The following is a 25,102-nucleotide window of genomic DNA, read 5'->3' on the forward strand; positions in this document are numbered from 1 at the left end:
GAATTCAAGGCAAAAAACTACATGGGAGAGAGAGAATTCTTACTATAAAAGATTTAATTTCTAGAAGATGTAATAGCATAAACTCTATTTACTTAATAATTGATCTAGGATATATATAAAGTAAATGTAAAAGAAAATGAAATTGGGGCCAGCCCCAATGGCCTAGTGATTAAAGTTTGGCACGCTTTGCTTCGGTGGTCTAGGTTCGGTTCCTGGGCATGCAACCACACCACTCATCTGTTAGTGGCTATGCTATGGCGGCGGCTCACGTAAGAAAAAGAACAAGATTGGCAACAGATGTTAGCTCAGGGCCAATCTTCCTCAGCAAAAAAAGAAATTGAAATTGACAAATCCATAATTAGTGTTGGAGACTGACATCTCAGAGAAATGGACAGATCAGTAAGTAATCATATAGTTCAGGGTTGGCAAATTATTGCCAAGGGCCAAATCTGGCCCCTCTCCTGTTTTTGGTAAATAAAGTTTTTACTAGAACACAGCCATACTAATTTAGTTTTGAATTCTGCTTTTGTGCTACAACCACGGAGTTGATTAGTTGCTAGAGATTGTATAGCCTGCAAAGCCTAAAATATTTACTATCTGCACCTTTTCAGAAAAAAATTGCCAACCTCTGACGTAGATCAGCAAACTTTAACTGTAAAGATGAGATAATATTTTGGATTTTGTGGGCCAGATGGTGTTCTGCATATTCTTCTTCTTCTTTAACCCTTTAAATATGTAAAAACTTTTCTTAGCTGGCCTCATAAAAACACATGCCAGGGGCCATAGTTTGCCAATCCGGGGTATAATGACACAAATAGTAAACTTATTTTATATAAATATATATATTAGCACAAGAATATATATATATGAAAGAAATTTTGTACACATTTCAACCAAGGTAATAATTGAGGGTATCAATGATTTGAACGTCATAATTCTCAAACTTAAAAATACAGAGAACTTTTTAATTTTGATTCAGCTAAAATAAAAGATTAAAAAGGCTATGGATGATTTGAATGAAATAATAATTAATAAATTTGTTTTAATTTTTTTTTCATTCAACTAAGACTATCCATTTTTTTTTTCAAATTACTCAAGGGACATTTACGAAATTTGATCATATGTTAGGCTACAGAGAAAAATGTTAAATTCCAATCGTATTATATTCTTTTCTGAATGTACTTCTACAGAATTAGAGCTTAACAACAAAAGAATAAGAAAATGGAAATTATGTTTAAGCTGAAACTCTACAGAGCATAATTTCCTTTTTAAAAAAGCTTATCGGGGGTCCGGCCTGGTGGTGCGCGAGCTCTGCTACTGGCGGGCCGGGTTCGGATCCCGGGCGCACACCGAGGCACTGCTTCTCCGGCCATGCTGAGGTGGCGTCCTGCATAATGGCAACTAGAAGGATATGCAACTATGACATATAACTATCTACTGGGGCTTTGGGGGAAAAAAAGGAGGAGGATTAGCAATAGATGTTAGCTCAGAGCCGGTCTTCCTCAGCAAAGAGAGGAGAATTAGCATGGATGTTAGCTCAGGGCTGATCTTCCTCACAAAAAAAAAAGCTTATCGGAATTATAATTTATTTTAGTTGAATGTAATTTTACATTTTTTACAATCTTATAATGTACAAAAACCAGAATAACAAAATCTATTTATTTGGAAATTTAAAAAACTCTTAAAGATAAAATCAAAACAGAAAATGTTATCTTTAGAAATGAATGACAAATAGTACTTTGTATCAGAATTTGTGGGATGTGAATCAAGTGTGACTCAGAGGAAAATGTGTAGCCTTAAAGTCATATATCAGAAGATAAGAAAAACTGAAAATAAATGAACCAGTGATCTGAATGAAGGACTGTTATGTTGTAATTTAAGGATTGTAGAGTGTAGATTTTCTTTAGTTCATGCCCGTTCTTAGTGTACTTCTTATTCTGGTGATGTTGATTATAAACACTGGCTATAAGTCACCATAGTGCTTTATCTGTTTTAATACCAGGAATCGAGAGTTTTTATATCATAACTAACTCTCCTTATATTTCCAGCTTTGAATTGGCCAACTCATGTCTACTGTCATTCAGAATATGCTCCTTTTGATAATAAACTGGTGGTGTCAGAAAATTCATATGCATGTGTATGTATGTGCGTAAAACATTTGCATGTCACTAATGATTAGTGATGTTGGACATCTTTTCACGTGTTTATTGGCCATTTGTGTATATTCTTTGGAAAAATGTCTGTTCAAATCCTTTGGCCTTTTTTAATTTTTTTTTAGTGAGGAAGATCAGCCCTGAGCTAACATCCATGCCAATCCTCCTCTTTTTGCTGAGGAAGACAGGCCCTGAGCTAACATCTATTGCCCATCCTCCTCCTTTTTTTCCCCCTTTTCTCCCCAAAGCTCCAGTAGATAGTTGTATGTCATAGTTGCACATCCTGCTAGCTGCTGTATGTGGGACGCCACCTCAGCATGGCTGGACAAGCGGTGCGTTGGTGCGCGCCCAGGATCCGAACCCAGGCCACCAGTAGCGGAGCGCGCACACCTAACCGCTAAGCCATGGGGCCGGCCCCCTCCCTTGGCCATTTTTTCATTGGATTTTCTGTTGTTGTTGAGTTGGAGGAGTTCTTTATATATTCTGGATTTCATTTCCTTATCAGATATATGATTTGCAGGTATTTCCTCCTATCTCTTGAATTTCTTTTTACTCTGTTGATATTGTCCTTTGCACAAAAGTTTTTGATTTCCATGACGTCTTATTATTTGTTTTTTCTCTTATTGCCTGTGCCTTTGATGTCATATCTAAGAAACCATTGCCAAATCAGCAGTTATTTCTTTACTCCAAATGCAATATAGACTAAATATTGTGCTTCTTCTTAGCTTTTTGAATTTCACACACATGAAGATTTTCTCCTTTTAGAAAACAGTAGCATGTTTAGAGAAAAGTGTCTTGGGTTACCACCAAGAGGACAGGCATGTTTACAAGGAGTGACAGAAATACTTTAGTATGTGAGCAACAGCTGCCAATAACAATCCCATCACAGTGAAAAATCACTAAAAGTCCAGCTGCCGTGTTAAAAAAAAACTGAAAAATTCCAAGGGCTGTTAAGGGTTCATAGAGTATATCAAGGTTCACTTTGGGAGTTAAGAGAAGTTGGATACAGAAGTGATGACTCAGAAGCCAGCTGGCTTATTTACATAACCATTTGGCAACATTTAAGGAGGGAGGGGAAGTAGCAAAAGGACTGGAGGCTGGCCAACAGCAAAGAAACTAAGTATCAAGGACCTAGAAGGTACTACAGTACTATATCCTCTTTGGTTTTGAGAGTGATTGTCTTTTAACTTCAGCAGCAATGTAATTAGGAAGTATAAAACCAAACGAGGAAAAAGCACTGTTGAAGTGCGCATTAGAAAAGGGGATTATAAAACTGTACGATTCATAGAAAAGATGAAAGCTATCAAAAAGCCGAATGCATACAAAAGGCATCCTTCACCAAATCTTTGTGTTCTGCTTAGTTTGAGTTACTCCAAAAATATTAAGGAATACAGATTTCTTGAAGAATGGCTGTCCCTAGAGGGTCTTTGGAGAAAATGGTCTCACACTAGAAGCTATTGCTGTAACAAGCTCTAAAAGTAGATCTAATGCTGGAGGAATCAAATGGACAAATTCTCTTCAAAAATATCAACTCTTGAGCAGATAAGGGACACGGTAGAAGGATCTGACTGTGGAAACATGTAGAAATAATTTTAAATAAAAGCTGTCCTTCTTAATGTAACTTGAATTATAACAGTATGAACTAGTGTTTATTGTGCCTTCCTATTATCAGATTACTGTATTTGAGGATAATATCTTGATGGTAAATTACTTTATAGGCTAGCGTTTTCAGAGCATTTCTCAATTACTTCACTGTATTTATTTTATCATTACAATAACCCTATAAGATAGATACGACTTGCCCCATTTTGTAGATTAGGAAGGTTGAGTGTGAAAAGTGAAATGATTTACTTCAGGTACCTTAGGTAGCATCATTGGACCCTTAGGACCGAGTCCAGATCCCCAGGTCCCAACTCTTGACAAAGCAAGCATCTTCCTTGCTTTGTCATAATTCACCATAGCACTTTATTTCAGGGTCATTTTAGACAGACTAGGCTTTCATAAATAATTTTGGGAATACAACCACCACTTACAACATTGTTTTTATGAAATAATATTTTTTGATTTTTAAACAATCAACTCGAAACAGCTTTGGGGAACTGCAAAATTGGGGCTTTATAAAAATTCAACCACACAATGTTTAAACTTCTGGTTTTTGGGCTGGCCCGGTGGCTTAGCAGTTAAGTGCGCGTGCTCCGCTACTGGCGGCCCAGGTTCAGATCCCGGGCGCGCACCAATGCACTGCTTCTCCGGCCATGCTGAGTCCGTGTCCCACATACAACAACTAGAAGGATGTACAACTATGACGTACAACTATCTACTGGGGGGCTTTGGGGAAAAAAAGGAGGAGGATTGGCAATAGATGTTAGCTCAGAGCCGGTCTTCCTCAGCAAAAAAAGAGGAGGATTAGCACGGATGTTAGCTCAGGGCTGATCTCCCTCACAAAGAAAAATAAAATAAACTTCTGGTTTTTAAATGTAGAGCCACATGTCTGAATCTGAAATTTAAGAAACTAGTGGAGGAGGAGATGGTCTTAACAGGGGCCTCAGCATGGCCGGAGAAGCGATGCGTCTGTGCGTGCCTGGGATCCGAACCCAGGCCGCCAGTAGCGGAGCGCGCGCACTTAACTACTAAGCTACCGGGCCGGCCCAAAAACCCATAGTATTTAAATGTCGAGAACTAGGTATGAAGAATATAGAAATGGTGGTAAATTCGCCTACTATTTCCCTGCTCCATGTAATGTCACTGCTCAGAAATGAGAAAGAGATCACTGGTTCTCAGTCTTGGCTGCCACTAGAATCTTCTGTTGCCTGGCTCCCATTCTCTAGACATTCTCATTTAATTGCTTGGGATGGAACCCAGGTAATTCTAATGTTGAGAACAATGCTGTGGAATAGGGAATACCCACTGCCCCTGTGAGACTTCCTAGACCTTTGCTGAGAGTGGTTTTCAGTGACAGGAACAGAAAGCACCCACATTTTTAGACCACATACAAACATAATGATTGGGCCATTTCTTAATTTAGGAAAAGTAGCTTTGATGATTGAGAAGCCATTTCTATCTAGTGTCTACAGGAGACTTTTAACTTACAGATAATATACTTTGCATCACAGTCTGTACTGAAATAGATTTCAGTGTTGATAATATATACTAATTTGATGATAGAATCAAATTCTATCGTGACAGATGGTGTATAATTGACACTTCTCATACAAGCAGAGTAAGAACATGTTGGTTGCAGGTGCTTTTGGCTTCAATAGAATGAAATCTTCTTGGATTTAAAGCTACATTACAGTGGTTTTCAAATGTTTTAAAATGCAAAACTTTCTTTCCCCGATGTGACTAGTACAGTGCCTGAATCATAAGTAAGTCCTTAAATTTTTGATGGATGAAAATAGCTCTAAATCACATTTTCCAAAAGTATCAGTTTGTGGCTGTTTGCAGTGCTTTATTTGGCTAAACAGAGAAGTTTTTTTCCTGATTGGTATTGTTAACTTTTTTGTATAATTCAGTAAAAGTTTATTTTACAGGTACAAGCCTAACTTAAAAAGAGCCAAATATTCTTTTGTTACATCCTTAGAGAGGTTGTTCTCAGGAAGGCTTATTTTGAGGAAGGGTCTGTGAATCTTTCTTAATATTCCAGCTGCTCTGTTGTCATGAATTAAATAATTAAGATCGAATTCCTTAGCTGGATAATCTTTCGTCAGGATACCATGGCGGGGATTTAGGTGTTTTTAAAACCAGTTCAGTACTATGTTGAATATAGAATTTATTACCTTTTCTGAGCAGTTGATCTCATTTTCTGGTCTGAATATTCCCAGCAAATAATCCACAAATAAGCTTTTATATAGAGTCATGTGGTGGTTAGGTACAAATACATACTGTTTTTGAGGAACTGATTTTACATGTTTACATATTTAAAGAAATGTAATATGAGAGATTGTTTCATCATTTTTTGTACTAAGTATTTCAGTTGACAGAGTATGATGTGAAATCAGTTGTCAAAATTGTCTCATTCTACAATTCTGTTTATTATGGTAAATATTTCTAGAATTGGGTTGAAGGAGTGGCATGACAAGCACAGCTGTTGAGTGATGAATGATATTAAAGTGCACTTCAATTTGTGTAGGATAATGCTCACTAAATATCTATTTTTGAAGTAACAATGAGTAAGAGTAATTGGATGATCCTAATGCAGAGTTAAATGCATATTATGACTTAATGAATGGTTGAATTGCCTAAAACATTTATTTTAAAATGTCCAAAAGCCACAATTAAGTAAGAGCAGTATTTGTGTTAGATAACATTTAAAATACAGCTCTTTTAATTTTCTAGCAGTCATGTCTCTGGTGTTGAAAAGAAATTCCATTCAGAAATGAATAACCTCTCTACTGGAGTACTTCTTGAAGAAGCCTCTAGTACAGCCCAACAATTGAACTGGGATAAAGTCCCAGAAAGATTTTTTCTCTGTAGATCTAGTTTAAAAAAGAGGTTGATCATACAGTCTTCTCATATTTTTTCTGAGGCAAAGAGCATCATCCCCACATCCAAACTATATAAACCATGGGAAAGAATTATAAGTTTGCTGCAGTATAAAGGCTGCATTATAGAAAGTGAAGTTTCTTTTTAAAAATAGAGACCTGGGGGGCCGGCCTGGTGGCATAGTGATTAAGTTCACGTGCTCCGCTTCGGCGGTCCAGGGTTTGCAGGTTCGGATCCCGGGCGCAGGCCTATGCTCCACTTATCAAGCCATGCTGTGGTGGCGTCCCACATATAAAATAGAGGAAGAATGGGCACGGATGTTAGCCCAGGGCCAATCTTCCTCACCAAAAGAAAACAAAAATGAGAGACCTGGTTGTGAATCTTAATTCTACCAGTTATTAATTATGAGATGATCATGGTTGAGATAAGCCTCCCTCCAGCAGGAAGTTTTGCCATTTTTTAGGTGGAAATAACAATACCTACATCACAGGTTGGTGTGAGGATTAAATCAGATAACAGATGCAAAGGCCCTGGCACATGCTAGATGTTCAATAAGTATTCATTGCATTTCCTATGTTACAATAGCTTTGGGGTACTTGACTTTTTTTTTTTAAGTTTGGAATTAACTTTAAGGAATGAATTCTTTGTCTACTCTGGCTTTATAATTCAATATCATGTTTGTGGGACGTTTTCTAAACTCTTTAATATCAATTCATAACTGTATTCATCATTACTGAAAACCACAGCTTGCTATATAGGCATTTATATCATTAAATATTATTGCCTTGGGGCTGGCCCCGTGGCGTAGCGGTTAAGTGCACGTGCTTCGCTGCTGGCGGCCCTGGTTCGGATCCCGGGTGCACACCGAGGCACTGCTTGTCAGGCCATGCTGTGGCAGCATCCCATATAAAGTGGAGGAAGATGGGCACAGATGTTAGCCCAGGGCCAGTCTTCCTCAGCAAAAAGAGGAGGATTAGCATGGATGTCAGCTCAGGGCTGATCTTCCACTCACACACATACACTAAATAAGTAAATATTAAAAAAAACATATTATTGCCTAATATTGTTAAGTGATTTTGTTAGTTTGTCACTGTATTTATTATATCTGATTTATATCCCCCTGTAAAGTTGTTTAAAAAGCATCTCACAGCTCAGGCAAAGTTGATATGTAGAATGGTTTAGAAATTCCAGTCAGAAAGCCACCGTAATGACCTTGAGGTTATCTAGAAGCACAGTGAGGAAAATCATTCAGCAGTGTTAACTGTCAAGCAAATATTATAATATTCGAAAAGGGAAAATTCTGTCTAGTAGGCACGTCTGTTATTTGCTTCTTTGAGAAGCAGTCCTCATTGCATTATGATGTATTTGGAAAAAAGTCCAAGTGCAAAACAGGTCATTAGTTATAGTTTATGGATGCTGTGAGGGGTATTATGGCCTCCCACTGATTCTTTATTACTATCTTCTCACTCCTCTTTTTGCCATTTGTTCATTGCTCTGTAGAATCCTGGGCAAAAGAAATGAAAGGTGACATCTGATCCATTGGTGTTACTTTTTTGTTAGTAACTCCTCTAATAGAATTCAAGGTTAAAAAGTTTGAAGATTATACCTGAAATGATGACTTTGCATTTCTTTTCTTTTTTTTTTTTAATTTTATTCATTTATTTCTTCCCCAAAGCCCCAGTAGATAGTTGTATGTCATAGCTGCACATCCTTCTAGTTGCTGTATGTGGGACGCGGCCTCAGCATGGCCGGACAAGCGGTACGTCGGTGCACGCCCGGGATCCGAACCCGGGCCGCCAGCAGCGGAGCGTGCGCACCTAACCGCTAAGCCACGGGGCCGGCCCTGACTTTGCATTTCTGCAAAGTTTATTTATTTTTCCCTGTCTTATTGTAAAACATTCAACAGGTGAAATATTTTTTCCTAACTAAATCAAATGAGACAAGAATTGTTTTGCTTCAGGATAGGAATGGGAGAAGTGGGGTGGAGGAGAGGTGATGCACTAGTATTTAGGTAGATTAATTGTATTTTGCTTTAGATGAAGCTTGATTCAGATTTATTATCCTAAGTCATCTATTAGAGCCATGGCTTTGGATTAGACAGATTTTGATTTATAGTGTACATTTTTTTAATTTATTAGATGAGCCATGTCATCAGGAATGAACAATTCTGCTGAAGATTAACTAGTAAGTAATAAGACAAACTTAATGAGAATCTGTCTGGAGAGACATTATTGTTTTTCATCTTTCATGTCTATCATCTTTCTTGATTTTTATGAGAATGAAAAATTATAAGAAGTTGAGCATTCTGCAGGAAAATCCCTGTGCTATATTTCCAGTGTTATGGCTGACAGAAAAAGTTAGAGGTGACTTAAATAAGATATAGAAGTCCATATAGTTTTGTCGTGGTAAATAGGATATATGTGGTTTGATTTGTCTTCAAACCTGTTTTTTAAAGCTGTTCTATTGAATATACTTAATTCTTACTTATCATTTTTCACTGTTACAGACCATCTCTTTGAATAAATAACAAGATTTTCTTAGAAGACCATTCTTCTGAAAAATATCTGGGTACCAGATATTTCTAGAGTACATGTACTGTGTGCTAGGCACAAGTGGGTTTATTTGAAAAAGGCCACCTCACAAAGTTTAAGGAAGATAGTTATTTTCCTTATAAATGGCCAACTCTGTATTTAAGCCATTTATTTCTCTGAGTAGATTAAATATCCAAAGTCTATATGACTGTGTATTCTAAGCTCCAGAATAATATTAGTCCTGGAATCAGGAAACTTGCCTTCTGGTATTTATTCACTTATCTGCATATATTTTTATTTCATAATAGAGTGCTTGTAGAATCTTTGCTAACACCTTGCTACTGGACCTTCTGGGAAGGTCCAGTTACCAGGTTTCTTTCTTAGCACTCTTTCCTTGAACTCTCTCACCCTCCCTCTGTCTCTTTACTCTCTGGAAATTTAGGTAAGGTTACTTGCCTAGAAATCCTTTCAAGTGCATATAGTTAGTTTTCCTACATTCTTTGTATCTTGAGAGGTAGGCTGAACAATGTTCTGGCCTTCCACTACTCTCTCTAGGTCCTTGCCCCCTGACTGTGGTGCAGCAAGTGGATACATTGCTCTCCTGTTGCTATCATCCCTAATTTCCCTGGGCAAATTTCCCCATTCTTTGAGAATTTTAGCATTTGGCTCACAGCTTACTTCTCCATTTTACGTTGTGCCATCTACCATGAGGACTTCTAGCATTCATTTTTGCCCCATCCAGCCATTGCCTGTGGACTGCTGGATTCACCCTCCTTTCTTCCCTTTTTTTTACTTCCCCAGAGCAACCATATATGGACACATATCCAGCAACCCATATGGACACAGTCTAGACCTGCATTGCCTGATACTATAGCCACTAGAGCCACCTGTGGCTTTTGAGCACTTGAAATAGCTAGTGCAAATTGGGATGTAGTACAAAGTGTAAAATATACCAGATGTCTCAATTTTTATATTGACTACAAGCTGAAATTTTTGATATATTGGGTTAAAATTAATTTTACCTGTTTATTTTTACTGTTTCTAATGTGGCTACCAGAGGGTGTGTGTGTGTGTGGGGGGGGAAGATTAGCCCTGAGCTAACATCTGTTGCCAATCTTCCTCTTTTTCTTGAGGAAGACTGGCCCTGGGCTAACATCCGTGCCCATCTTTCTCTACTTTATATGGGATGCCACCACAGCATGGCTTGATAAGTGGTGCAGAGGTCCGCACCCGGGATCTGAACCTGTGAACCCCAGGCCGCTGAAGCGGAGTGTGCAAACTTAACCGCTACGCCACTGGGCCAGCCCCAACCAGAGATTTTTAAATTACTTATGTGGCTTGTATTCTATTTCTGTGGAAGAGTGCTGGTCTAGACCTGGTGTCTACCTAGAACTGTTCTGGTTTTGAGTTCTTGAAGTCTAAAATTTCTCTGACCACAGCCTCTTGCTTCTACCTTTCCCATGTTTAGTCCTATTATACCTGTTTTACAGCCTGCAACCCTTTAATTATGTAATCCCTTTCTATTCTCAATATGACAAGCCCCTTCCTGCCTTCACATTCCTCTTGTTTAGCCTTGATGCGATCATTAATTATTATTAATCCCTAGCTCCCTTTCTTTCCTCAATTCCTGTATTTTGCCAGTTCATATCCCTGAATCAATCAAACATAGCAGGTGTTTTTCTCTACTCTGGCTCCCAGGAAGAAGAGTTCTTCTGTAGAAATTTAAATACCTTTGTTGATGGACTTTATTAAAAAGGTATGATTTCTTAGGACAGCTAGACTAAGCTATACTAAGCTGTAATTTAGCTGTTTGGTAATCCTATTAATTATCAGTAACTGACTTACAGTTATATCCTGCACTGTGCTTTTCATCTGCACGAGGTTGGCCAATATAATCTTATAAAAGAGTATGTTATAACATGTTCAGTTTGAAAAAATAATAATAAAACAGCTGACCACCACTCACCTTAAGAAATCAGTTACCAGTATCTTTGAAGCCCTCACGTGCCCCTCCTTTATCCCAACCCCTTCCTTTCTCTGTACAGGTAATCATTGTCTTGAGCTTTGTGTTAATTGATGTTTTGTTTCACCACATATGTTTGTTTCCCTATGCTTGCATTGGTGTCAGCAGATTGAGGTTCACCTTTTGAATTAGCCGTTATAAATGTGATCTTGGGCAAGTTGCTTTATTTCCTCTGAACCTGTTTTCTCATTTTTAAAATGATGTACTTCATAGAGGGTTTGTATTATTAAAGTAGATATCTGGCAGTAAACCAACTCTCAATAAAGGTGTTTACATCCCACCTTTCAGAAACTGCATCTTTCCACTTTAAAGATTCATTTTCTTTTGCTTATCTCATGAACGTTTATTTCAAATAATTTTCTGTTATTTGGTCTTGTTCTCTAGGTGATCTCATCCACTCTCATGGCAAAGACTGTTGCTTTTATACTGCTGGTTCCTAGATCACTCTCTGTAGTTGACTCGACTCTATACGTGTCTATTACTCTGTACACTTTTGTATCTGGGGGTTTCTTTGGTAGTTAAAACTCAACATAATGCAATTGAATTTATCACTTTTTCATCCAACATAGAGAAAACAGCTAATGCAAAGACATTAAGAGAAAATAAACTTGGTATGTTTGAGGGAAATAAATAAGGCCAGTGTGGTTGGAAAGTACTGGGATAGGAGGTGAGGTCCAAGAGGTGCCCTGGGGCCCAATAATTTTTGGGTCCAAATGCATCCTTAGCTACCCAATCCTCAAACTCTGGATTGTCAGCTTCCTTACCCCTTATATCTAGTTGCTCAGAAAGTCCTGCTATTTTGGTGTACTAATTAGCTCTCAAATCTGCCTCCCTTGTGTAGATTCATTGTGGTAGACAAGCAGACCCTTCTCATCGTGTTCCTAGACTTTTGCAATAGCTCCCTAACTGCTGGTATCCGTGATACAAATCTTCTCCAGGACTCCATATTGTTGTAATAGTTGTTTTTGTTAAACAAACCCAATGATATTGCTGCCCTGTTCAGCATCTCCTGGGGTTCCTTTCAAGGTAAAGTCCTTACTTATCCTGACACATCTTTTTAGTCCACCCCTAATCTAATTCTGTAGCCTCACCTGCCCCTATGCTCTGGCATTACTGACCTATTCAGGGTTCAGCAGACATGTCCTACTTTTCTAGGTCTTCACGCTTCTGTTATACTCTGTTTTGCGTACACATGGTGCCCCTCTCCTCTTATGGCCAACTGCCAGCTCATCCATCCATCCCTTGTTGAACTGTTAACTGTGGAGGCTATCTGGAAATCTCCTTCCAGGAAGAATTAATCAATTTCTGCTTTACTTCTTGACATGTTTTTCACATTCCTTATAGCACTTTCTGTATTCTGTTAGAGCTGAGTTAAGTAAATTGTAAATCATTTGAGCACAGGAACCATGTCTTTTTCAACTTTATTTCCAGGACTTCTTGTTGATGCTGAAAAAAAATTTTTTTAATTGTTGCATTTTAAATAATGTATGATTTGAGGTTTTATTTCATTCCAATTTGAGTAAAAAGTTTTTGTGTCCCTAATGTTTTTTGTTGATGATACTACTGACTAATTAGCATCCTCAAAGGAAAGAAAACGTAAAGCAGTTTTGCTTTCAGGCCTTGTTATTCGTAGTAGAAGTCAAGAACATGGACCATATAATTCAGGGATATTTTGGAAAGAAAACCTAGGGGATGTATTGGTCATGTCCAGAAAAAGCGTAAGTTGTATGGACAGTGCGGTGATAACTACCTTCACCTCCAGGTCAACTGGAGAGATATGTTTTTCTCCCAAGTAGACCTGGCCTAATTGAGATGAAATTTGCCAGCCTAATTAGCCTCCTCTTTTTGCTTGTCTTTGTTTTTATATTGTCAGGAGTGCTTGGTGTGTTGGTTGAGGTGAGGGTAGAAACATGTGATGCCTAAAATGAGCTTCATCATAAACTGGTTGGTGTTATTGAGGGAAAGGTTTCAGGGAACTGTAACTTTTTAGTGGGAATGGGAGAAGAAGCCAAGTGTTGTGGTGAGACAGAAATTTCCACTGAGTTACTGGGAGCAGGAAGACCATTGGTGGGTGACTCAGCTGTTTTCTAACCCTGTCTCATGTGATTGAGTGTGCATGATGTCTGTTTATTCTCGGCAGAGTAAGTACTAGGGGAGTCATATTACGCAGCAGGCATAATGTTTATTTAACCAGCTCAGTGATGATCTAAAAATAGCTTGTAGGGGGATTTTTGTTTTCTTTCTACGTTTAGCATCATAAGATAGAAAGATCACAATGGAGAGCCATCCTAAGGGCTTTCCCTTACAGATAACTTTGAATGTATAGTTGGCCAATACTATTTCATAGCTTTCAATGTAAAGATGAAAGCTGTGGTATTTATATATAAAAGGTTAGGAAAAGAAGATAGCCTTCTAATTATCCAGAAAATAATTCTGCACAGTTATATTTTAGCTCATATTCGTGACAGATAACGAATTTTGGGTGCTTCAGGGCCATCATTGAGGTATTTGTGTGCTTAGTATTTACATAGGAACTTCTTTTTCCTTTTTGTGAGGTTACAGCAAGTGCTTTTTTGAAATGGAAATGTTAGTGCTGGATATTTGCTGAATTTAATGGTAATATTAAATTATGATAGTAGTAGTTTCACACTGATTTTCTTGATTTACTCGCTTTGTATTCAAGGATTGCAGTACCCTGTACTGTAATTGAGTCTTTCAATGTGTCAAAAAGTGATTATTATTACCCCTGTGTACCTATTTATATGCTTGGCTCTGAAAGAGAAAGCACTTAGAAGCCTGAGCGTATCTAATAATCATAATCTGCTCATTTGTCTGGGAAGCAGTGAGTCACTATGATTTATTCTTTTTGACATTTGTGTTCTTGCTCTTCGAAGTGCAGCATATGAGACATATGAACTTGAGTATGAGATTATTTCAAAAGGGAAAGGGAAACTGGATTCATTAAGAAGAAATAAATGCCAGCATCTTATTTACAATAATGTTTAAGTGGGGATATTTGATTAGTCTAGTAGTCTGTAGAATTACATTACTTACAGGCTTGATGCTATGTATAAAGTAGGAGATACATACTTTTTTATGTTGATGAAAAAATGACTTGTGTATTAAACAATTATAGCGCTGTATTAATTTGTTTCGTTCTGTGTTTCAAAAAAATATTAAGGAAGCATGAGACAATTTAAGTTTTTATTTTCGATATTACACTGTTAGAATATTTTCTGGGATTTCTGTTTTAGCATCTTTTTAGTTGGTGCAGTCATTAGGAATTTAATATACCTGGAATGGTATATTAAAGTACATACTTTCTAATTCGCTGCATGTAAATGGGATCTGACTTGAACATCATTTGAAAATAGTTCGAACAATTGCACTGGCTTTATTTGATCCCATATCTGCCCTTATCGCAATAGATAAATAACAAGTTGGTCATTTCTCAATGTTAAAATTGGGCCTAAAAGCCTAAGGTTCAGCCACAGTGCTTGGGCATGTTACAAAGAACAAATAAGCAAATGATTTTAGGTAAACTCAGCTATTCCACAGCAGAGAGATTCCTGTCATATTGGCACTTGCAACAGATTTCCCACTGAACCCGAATCAACATGCAGAGACAATGTTTTCTTCTGTAGTGGAGGAGTTATTTCCATTTCTAGTGTTTCTTGATGTTGATGAATGTGAGGTGGGGTGGGAGGGTTTGTTTTTGTTTTCTAATAACACCTCTTGCTTCCTGAGGTAGGAAAATATATATTCTGCCTGGGTCTGATTCTCCTTCTTATTCTCTTTCCTTGGAAATAAAAGATAAAAACTTGGTTTTCCCCTTCACTGAAATATATAAGAGGCATTGTGTTTTGTGCAGACTGCTAAATGATGATTTTAAAATCTGTATTATACAGTCTTAACCATTTTTAAATGTACAGTTCATAAGTATTAAGTACATTCACATTTTTGTGCAACCATCACTACCATCTATCTCCAGAACTCTTTTCATCTTCTAAAATTGAGAGTCTGTACCCATTAAATAACTCTCCATCCTCTCCTTCCCCCACCATCTGGCAACAACCATTCTGTTTTCTGTCTCTGAATTTTGACTAGTCTGGATTCCTCATAAGTGGAATCATATACTATTTGTCATTTTGTGACTGGCTTATTTCATTTAGCATAATGTCCTCAGGGTTCATCCGTGTTGTCAACATGTGTCAGAATGTCTTTATTTTTTTTGACTGAGTAGTATTCCATTGCATGTATACACTGTGTTTTGTTTGTCCGTTCACCTGTCAGTGGACACTGGTTGCTTCTGTGTTTTGGCTATTGTGAATAATGCTACTATGAACATAGGTATACAAATATCTTTTTTAGACCCTGCTTTCAGTTCTTTTGGGTATATATCCAGAAGTAGAACTACTGGGCCATATGGTAATTCTATTTTTAATTTTTTGAGGAGCTGTCATACTGTTTTTCTTAGTGGCTGCACCATTTTACATTCCTACCAGCAGTGCATAAGGGTTCCAGTTTCCCCACATCCTCACCAACACTTGTTATTTTCTTTTTTCTTTCTTTCTTCTTTTTTAGTAGCTGTCCTAATGGGTGTGAGGTGGTATCTCATTTTGGTTTTGATTTTTATTTCCCCAGTGATTAGTGATGTTGAGCATCCTTTCATGTGCTTATTGGCTATTTGTGTACCTTGTTTGTTTTTTGTTGTTAAATTATAGGATTTCTTTGTATATTCTGTGTATTAACCCTTTATCAGATACATGATTTACAAATATTTTCCCCAACTTTGTGTGTTTCTTTTTCACTCTGTTGGTCGTGTCCTTTGATTCCCAGAAGTTTTTAATTTTGATGTAGTCCAGTTTATCTTTTCTTTCTTTTGTTAATTGTGTTTTGGTGTCATATCCAAAAAAATCACTGTCAAATCCAGTATCATAAAACTTTCCCTTGATATTTTATTCTAAGATTTTTATACTTTTAGCTCTTAGGTTTTGGTCTTTGATCCATTTTGAGTTAATTTTTGTATATGGTGTAAGGTAAGGATCCAGCTTCATTCTTTTGCATGTGCATATCTAGTTTTTCCAGCACCGTTTGTTGAAAAGGTTGTCCTTTCTGCATTGAGTAGTCTTGGCACCCTTGTCAAAAATAATTGGACTACACATATGAGGGTTTATTTCTGGACTCCCTGCTCTCTTCTGTTGGTCTATATGTTTGTCTTTATGTCAATACCACATTCTTTTGATTTCTGTAGACTTGTAATAAGTTTTGAAATTAGGAAGTGTGAGACCTGCAACTTGGTTCTTCTTTTCCATGATGGTTTTGGCTTTTCAGGGTCCCATGAGACTCTATGTAAATTTTAGGATGGATTTTTCTATTTCTGCAAAACATGCTGTTGGGATTTTCCTTTTTTTAAATTTTTCCCCCAAAGCCCCAGTAGATAGTTGTATGTCATAGCTGCACATCCTTCTAGTTGCTGTATGTGGGACGTGGCCTCAGCATGGCTGGAGAAGCAGTGCGTCGGTGCGCGCCCGGGATCCGAACCTGGGCCGCCAGCAGCGGAGCGCACGCACTTAACCACTAAGCCACAGGCCCGGCCCAGCTGTTGGGATTTTGATAGGGATTTCATTGAATCTGTAAATTGTTTCAGGTAGTATTGACATGTTAACAATATTAAGTCTTCCAATCCATGAACATGGAATCTGTTTCTATCTATTTGTGTCTTCTTTAATTTCATTCAGCAGCATTTTGTAGTTTTCACTGTACAAGTATTTTACGTCCTTGGTTAAGTTTATTTCTAAGTATTATTCTTTTTGATGCTATTGTGATTGGAATTGTTTTCTTAATTTCCTTTTCAGATTGTTTATTGTTAGCGTGTAGAAACACAACTGATTTTAGTGTGTGTATTAACTATCCTACAACTTTAGTAAATTTGCTTATAACAGTTTTTTGTGAAATCTTATAGGGCTTTCTACATGGATCATGTTTGTGAACAGAGATAATTTTACTCCTTCCTTTCTAATTTGGATGCCTTTTATTTCTTTTTCTTGTCTGATTGCTCTGACTAGAACTTCCAGTACTGTGTTGAATAGTTGTGGTGAAAGCAGGCATCTTTGTCTTATTCCTGATCTTAGTGGAAAACCTTTCAGTCTTTCACCATTGAGTATGATGTTAGATGTGGACTTCTCGTATATGACCTTTATTATGTTGAGGTAGTTTCCTTCTGTTCCTAGTTTGTTGAATATTTTTATCGTGAAAGGATGTTAAAGTTTGTCAAATGCTTTTTCTGCATTAGTTGAAATGATCATTTTTTTTTTTCCTTTATTCGGTTAGTGTGGTGTATTGGACTGATTGATTTTTGTATGTTGAACCACTCTTGCATTCCAGGAATAAATCTCACTGGGTTGTGGTGTGTAATCCTTTTAATGTGCTGTTGAATTCTGTTTGCTAGTCTTTTGTTGAGGATTTTTGCATCAGTAATCATCATGAATATTGTTCCATAGTATTCTTCCCTTACAAGGGTCTTTTTTTCTGGCTTTAGCTACAGGGTAATGTTGGCCTTATGGGTTTGGAGACTTCTCTCTTCTTTTTTTTGGAAGAATTTGAAGAGGTTTGGTGGCAATTCTTTAAATGTTTGGTAGACTTTCCAGTGAAGCCATCTGGTCTTGGCCTTATCTTTGTTGCAAGGTTTTTGATTACTGATTCCATCTCCTTTCTGGTTACAGGTCTGTTTAGTTTTTATATTTTTTCATGATTCAGTATTAGTAGGTTGTGTGCTTCTAGGAATTTGTCCATTTCATGTAGATTATCCAAATTTGAGTGTACACTTGCGTAGTATTCTCTTTATAATCCTTTTTATTTCTGTAAGGTCAGTTAAAATGTCCCCTTGTTCATTTCTTATTTTAGTTGAGTCTTTTCTCTTTTTTTTCCCTTAGTCTGTCTAGCAAAAAGTTTCTTGATGTTGTTGATCTTAGTTTCACTGATTTTTTTTCCTGTTCTGTATTTTTTAATATCTGCTCTAACCTTTATTATTTTCTTTCTTCTAACAGCTTTCGATTTAGTTTGGTCTTCACTTTCTAGTTCCTTGAGGTGTAAAGTTAGGTTGTTGATTTGAGATTTTTTTTTAATTTAAGCGGTTACAGCAATAAATTTCCCTCTTAGAGCTGTTTTTGTTGCATCCCATAACTTTTGGTATGTTGTCTTTTCATTTTCATTTGTCTCAAGATATTTTCTAATTTTCTTTGTGATATCTTCTTTGACCCATTGATTGAGTGTGCTGTTTAATTTTCACAGTTTTGTATATTTTTCTTCTGCTGTTGATTTCTAGTTTTATTCCATTGGGATCAGAAAAGATAGTTTTTAAAATTCATTGAGTCTTGTTTTATAGCTAAATTTATGGTCTGTCTTGGACTGTGTTCAGTGTGCGCTTAAGAAGAATGTATATTCTGCTGTTGTCAGATGGTGTGTTTTCTATATCTTTTAAGTCCAATTAGTCTGTAGTATTGTTTAAGTCCTCTGTTTCCTTACTTATCTTTTGTCTGGTTGTTTTATCCATTATTGAAAATGGGGCATTGAAGTCTCCTACTATTACTGTATAACTGTCTATTTCTCCATTTAATTCTGTCAGTGATTGCTTCATAAATTTAGGAGCTCTGATAACTGGTGCATAAGTGCTATATCTTCTTGGTGAATTAACATTTTTTTGGTTATACAATGTCTTTCTTTGTCTGTTGTAACAATTTTTGACTTAAAGTGTATTTTATCTGATATTAGTATAACCACTTCTGTTCTCTTTTGATTACTGTTTGCATGGAATATCTTTTTCCTCTTTTCACTTTCCTTAGGTTTAAAGTGAATCTTTTCTAGACAGCATATCATTGGATCCTGTTTTTTTTTTTAATCCATTCTGCCAACCTATCTTTTGATTGAAGAGTTGAATCCATTTATATGAAATAATTACTGATAGAGAAGGACTTACTGTTGCCATTTTATTTATTTTCTATATGACTTATAGCTCTTTTTTTTTTTTTTTTTTTTACAAATCATTTTCTCCTTTACTGCTTTCCTTTGTGTTTAGTTGAGTTTTTGTAGTGACATGTTTTGATTCCCTTCTCATTTTTTTGTGTGTATATTCTATGGATATTTTCTTTGTGGTTACCGTGTGGATTATGTGTTACATCTGAAGTTATAACAATCTATTTTAAACTGATAACAACTTAACTTCAATTGCTTACAAATACTCTACTGCTTTATACCTCTGCCTCCTTCCACTTTATATTATTGGTGTCACAAATTACACCTTTATATATATATTGTGTATCCATTAATGTAGATTTGTAATTATTTTTATGCTTTGTCTTTTGAATCCTATATAAAATAATAAAAAGTGGAGCTATGATTACAATAATACAGGTTTTTATATTTGGCCATGTACTTCCCTTTACCAGAGAACTTTATATTTTTATATGGCTTCCAGTTACTGTTAGTATCCTTTCATTTCCACTTTAAGGACTCCTTTCAATATTTCTTATAGGGCAGGTCTTATGGTAATGAACTCCCTCAGTTTTTGTTTATCTAGAAATTTCTCCTTAATTTTTTTTTTTTTTTTTTTTTTTTTTTTGGTGAGTAAGATTGGCCCTGAGCTAACATCTGTGCCAGTCTTCCTCTACTTTGAATATGGGACACCGCCGCAGTGTGTAGGTCCGCACCTGGCATCTGAGCTCGCAAACCCCAGGCTGCTGAAGTGGAGCACACAAACTTAACCGCTCTGCCACTGGGCCGGCCCCAAGAGAAAGGGAGGCATATTTTATACAAGCCTTTTCAGAAACTTGTGGCTATTCTTTGATACTACACCAAACTCAACAAGTGGTAGTTTCTTAAATATTAGTTGCAGTGTGGAATCTGAATCCATATTAGTGAACTTTTGGTACTCTGTTAGATTAAAAGCTATTGGTCTGTCTTGCACTTGAATTAATTATTTACTGTGTATGATTTTGTAACATCATGCATTGATCATTTGAAAAATATTGCTTCACTGAGTTGTGCAGATCTTCCACGTACTTTTTATTTTACAATATAAAAAAAATCAGTCTCATGAGAAAAGTCTGCACACTGGGAAAAGTGCCAGGCTCATTGTGACAGATACACATTTTCCAAAAGTCCAGTTTTCATTTGAAAGCTTGGATTTTATCATTGGTAACAAATACTTTCAATTTTCTTTTATGTGACAGGCTCACTTTTTTCATTTTCAGTAAAATGACTGCCATGTCACAAAGTCTGCATAAGTGTAGTTTGTCTGTTATTTATTCTTTCAAGTAAAATGGTGTTGCGTGAATAAAGCACCTAGTTCAGCTTGTCACTCACAGTCAATTAAATGCTTTTTCTCAATACAACCCCAGTATGCTACGTAAGTGCTTTATTTCTCTTCTCTCATTTGACCATACTGTATATTAAAAAGTCATGTGCGGGCCCGCCCTGTGGCTTGGTGGTTAAGTGCGCGCGCTGCAATGCTGGTGGCCCGGGTTCGGATCCCGGGTGTGCATTGAGGCACCACTTCTCCGTCCATCCTGGGGCCGAGTCCCACATACAGCAACTGGAAGGATGTGCAGCTATGACATACAACTATCTACTGGGGCTTTGGGGGGAAAAAATAAAATAAATAAAATCTTTAAAAAGTCATGTACTAAAGCTTTCTTACTATGTGATTCCATTTTTATAACATTCTTTGTATGACCAAATTATAGAGATGGGGAGTAGATTGCCGGGGCTTAGGTGCATGAGAGCTGGAGAGGGGAGGGAGGAAGGAAAGAAGGTGCCTGTAGTTATTATAGGATAGTACAAGGGATCCTTGTGAAGAACCTTTTCTGTATTGTAACTGTAGTGGTTGTCACATAAATGTATACATGTGATAGAATTGCCTAGAACTAAATACACACACAAATGTGTGTGCATGTAAAACTGGTGAAATCTAAAAAAGGTTGATGGATTATATCAATGTCATTTTTCTGGTTTTGATATTGTATTATAGTTATATAAGGTGTTACCATTAGGGGAAACTAGATGAAGAGCATATGGAATCTCTCTGGATTATTTTTTAAACTTCATGTGAATCTATAATTATCTCAAAATAAAAATTAATAAATTGTACTGTCATATAAATGACATTCGTAAGTATTGGCTCTTTTTCATTTTTTTTAAAGTGAGGACTTGGTGAGAGTGGGGAAGTGAAGAATACAAAGACTACCAGTATTAAGGCACCAGTAGTTTCACCCACCTTTGCTTTTCTATCATTAGTGCAAATGTCAATACAAATAATATCTTAGCATTAATATTATGAAAATATTTTACCTCACAGACCCTCTAATAAGGTCTCAGGGATGCCCAAGACTCTGCGGTCCTCACTTTGATAATCAGTGGCATAAAGCTTCAGTCTTTATTTAACTGAGGAAAACAAGTAATGTGTTTGAGACTGCGTATCAAGTTCAGTGATAGGTCTCTGCTTCTCTTTCCGTTGTTTTATACTATAGTCTTGCTTCTTGGATATTTTTGTACTTCTGTAAAAGTAGAATTACAGATGTTTGTAATCATATAAAAATGGTAGACATGAGAAGAGTAAAACTTTGGAATTAATAGCTTTCTACACCTGTACTGTGCAGTATGGTAGCAACTAGCCATATCTGGCTATTTAAATTTAAATCCTAAGTGATTAAAATGTGTATAAATAAAATTTAAATAGGATTAATGGTTATAGAGTTTCAGTTTTGCAAGATGAAAAAGAGATCTTTTGCACAATGTGCATATGTTAACACTACTGTACATTTAAAAATGGTTAAGATGGTAAATTTTATGTGTTTTCTACCACAATAAAAATCTTTTAATAAATTTATTTAAATCAAATCAAAAATCATTTTTTCAGTTCCATTAGTTACATTTCAAGTATTTAGTAGCTCCACGTGGTTAGTGGCTACCATGTCGGACAGTGCAGATAGAGAAGATTTATAATCATTGCAGAAATTTCTGTTTACGCTGGTCATGTAACACTCTGGAAGACGGTTCTCAAGAGGTTGAAGGTGCTTGGAAGCGTTGTAAATGCCAGCATGGTCAAAGTGCTGGTCTAAACTTTAAGATATTATCTTTGCTTCTCTGGGCAGATTTAAGTGTCAAACATTCATGTGTCTGGTAGAAGAGTTTCTCACTATATATCTTAGAATAGCTAGTAATAAGAATGAAGAAATACATATATGTATATGTATACATACACATAAAGAAAATTTTTTAAACAAAATTAAGAACTTTTATAAATTATTAGTAATAGTCTATTTAAAAAAATTATTGGTGTAGCTAGGTAGACTTTTCATTCAGATTTTGAAAGGCATTCCCAGCTCTAAGATGATAGAAATAGATTTGTCTTTAGCACCTTTACAGTTTCGTATTTGACATTCCAACATTTTTAATCAATCTGGAATCTTTTGTGGTACTATAAGTTGGGGGTATACATCCACCTTTCCCCCTAAATGATTATGTAGTCATCCTAACACAATTTATTAAGTAATTCTGATATTTTTGTATTGATTTGAAACGCTACCAGTACATTCTGTATATATTTGTGCTTATTTCAATATTCTCTGTCAGTACCATTCATTCCATATCATTAAAAGTTCCTCTGTATCTTTTTTTAAGGACTGCAAAGGGTTATACTCTAAGGCTGAGTAAATACTTCTTACATCTATATCTCTCTCTTTACTGATTAAATTGTGAACTTCTCGAAGGTTAAACAGCAACCGTGTATGCACATAGCCCACAACATAGTGTCTTCTTTGTGTTAGATTTCTATAAATATTGTTGATTTAATTTTCATTGTGATTTATGAGATGACATTTCAATTGTGTTTCATCCCTGAGTTATATGTCAGGTGCTTAGAATAGTGCCTGAAACATAGTAGGAGCTATATAAATGTTTTCTGTTATAATTATTTTTGTTGGTTTAAGTCCATTGTATTGTGAAAATGGAAAATCCTTGTTAATTTTTTCACATATCTGTATTTTGAAAGCCATCACATCTGGACCTAAGATGCTGTGTTCGTGTGTTCTATCTTGTAATGGAATTTACTCTCAGATTTTTAAGTTTAATTGTCCAAATTACTGTTTTTTAAATAGTTATTAGGGTCTTAAAGGTTATGTATGCAGCACAAGGTCTATTTTGATTGGCTTGTCTTCATTGGCATTCTGTTAACAGTTTGTCAGTTAATGCCATTTACTAGTTTTTCTTGTTACTATTGTGTTCTTAGCTCCCCCAGTTAATAAAAAGAGATCAGTGACTCAAATGGGTTCATTGAAACATAAAAGTAATGATGAAAATGAGAATGTAAGTCTATGACTCTTGTAAATGTGAACAATGAACTGGATTGCAGTTTGAGTATAAAATATTCACGTATATGTCCTTGGAGAGGTAAATCTTTGTCGTAACTTGGAAGGTATCTGAAAAGGAAAAGTGGAAACAAAACCTATGACGACTATCAAAATGAAACTCTACTGATCTATCCCTAGTTCTCTGTGCATTTGATGTTATGAAATATGCTCATAGAATGTTCCCATTCAAGCTTCTGCAGTATTTTTCTTTTTTTTTTTTGTGAGGAAGATCAGCCCTGAGCTAACATCCATGCTAATCCTCCTCTTTTTGCTGAGGAAGACCGGCTCTGAGCTAACATCTATTGCCAGTCCTCCTCCTTTTTTTCCCCAAAGCCCCAGCAGATAGTTGTATGTCATAGTTGCACAACCTTCTAGTTGCTGTATGTGGGATGCGGCCTCAGCATGGCTGGAGAAGCGGTGCGTCAGTGTGCGCCCGGGATCCGAACCCGGGCCGCCAGTAGCGGAGCGCACGCACCTAACTGCTAAGCCACGGGGCCAGCCCTTCTGCAGTATTTTTCAACAAAGCATAGTAGTATATTAAGCAGGTCATTCCAGGGTAACTTAATCGATAAACTTGGTTAATCATGTCATTAAATGCAGAGAAGAGATGAAAAGCATCGAGACATCTTTCACAGTTGCACTCCTTGCAGCAATAACAGGTACAAGCCACATCATTACTAAGAAATTTCTAAAACCTGCCTCAAAGAATGGAAAAACTCAGAGAGAATGCTGAGTGAACTTTTGGCAAAATTCCTTTATCACTGCCCCTATTAAAATCCCATATCGCTAATGGCACAATGGCATACATTGTGAAAAAGGAATCACTTCCCTGTGTGGCTGTCATCAGATATTATGCTTTGCATTTGGATGAAATCAGCTCTTGGCATATATACAGTTTAAATAGAAGAAGTAGTACTTGATTATTTTTTATCTGTTTAAGATAGTAGTTCCAAGCTACAGGAAAATAAATTCTCTTTTATTAATAATCATTTTGAGAGCAATATACAGTTTCAGTATTGAGAGTACCGGCTATATGTGTGACCAGGAAGGGTGTTATTACTGAATGAAAGAACTTGTGTGGAATGCTAATTTACATACTGCCTTTTCAGTTAGTTGTAAGTGTGTTGTTGCCTTATGTGGCTCCAGTGTTGAAGATATTAGTGAAAATTTTGAATAAGGTCAAATATGGCCATCATGCATATTTTCAGCACGTTCTATGAGAAAAAAGTGCTGCTGTTCCTTTCTGTAGTACACTAGCTATGAGAGGGCAAAAAAAAAAAGTTCCTCACCTAACTTTTGAAGTGTAGAAAGAGATAACAGTTCTCTGTTTTTATAAAGTGGTATACCTCAATGTTGTATTTAGTATCTTGACAGCCAGAAGCTTATGCTTTAACATACCACCAACTAAATGTTGAGAATAGTGTCAAGATTTCCTTAGACCAACGAGTCTCACCACTGAGAACATGACTTTCTTAACACTTGATGACTTTCTTTAATTTGATAAAG

General features: G+C 36.5%; 1 protein-coding gene across 17 annotated transcripts in view; it reads left to right on the top strand.

The window, feature by feature from the left end:
- EIF4G3 (eukaryotic translation initiation factor 4 gamma 3) overlaps positions 1 to 25,102 on the top strand; it is a 351,740-nt gene that overhangs the window by 152,865 nt on the left and 173,773 nt on the right. For 3 of the 17 annotated variants that reach the window (XM_087446655.1, XM_087446656.1, XM_087446657.1), the window contains exon 2: positions 8,774 to 8,819. The exons of the other annotated variants lie outside the window; for them this stretch is intronic. The gene's annotated coding sequence lies outside the window, so the exon portion shown is untranslated. The remainder of the gene's footprint in view (positions 1 to 8,773; positions 8,820 to 25,102) is intronic. 17 annotated transcript variants of the gene reach the window in all.

The sequence above is a fragment of the Ceratotherium simum genome, chromosome 22 (assembly GCF_057802395.1).
Source record: "Ceratotherium simum simum isolate JZ-2026a chromosome 22, ASM5780239v1, whole genome shotgun sequence".
Taxonomy (NCBI): Eukaryota; Metazoa; Chordata; class Mammalia; order Perissodactyla; family Rhinocerotidae; genus Ceratotherium; species Ceratotherium simum.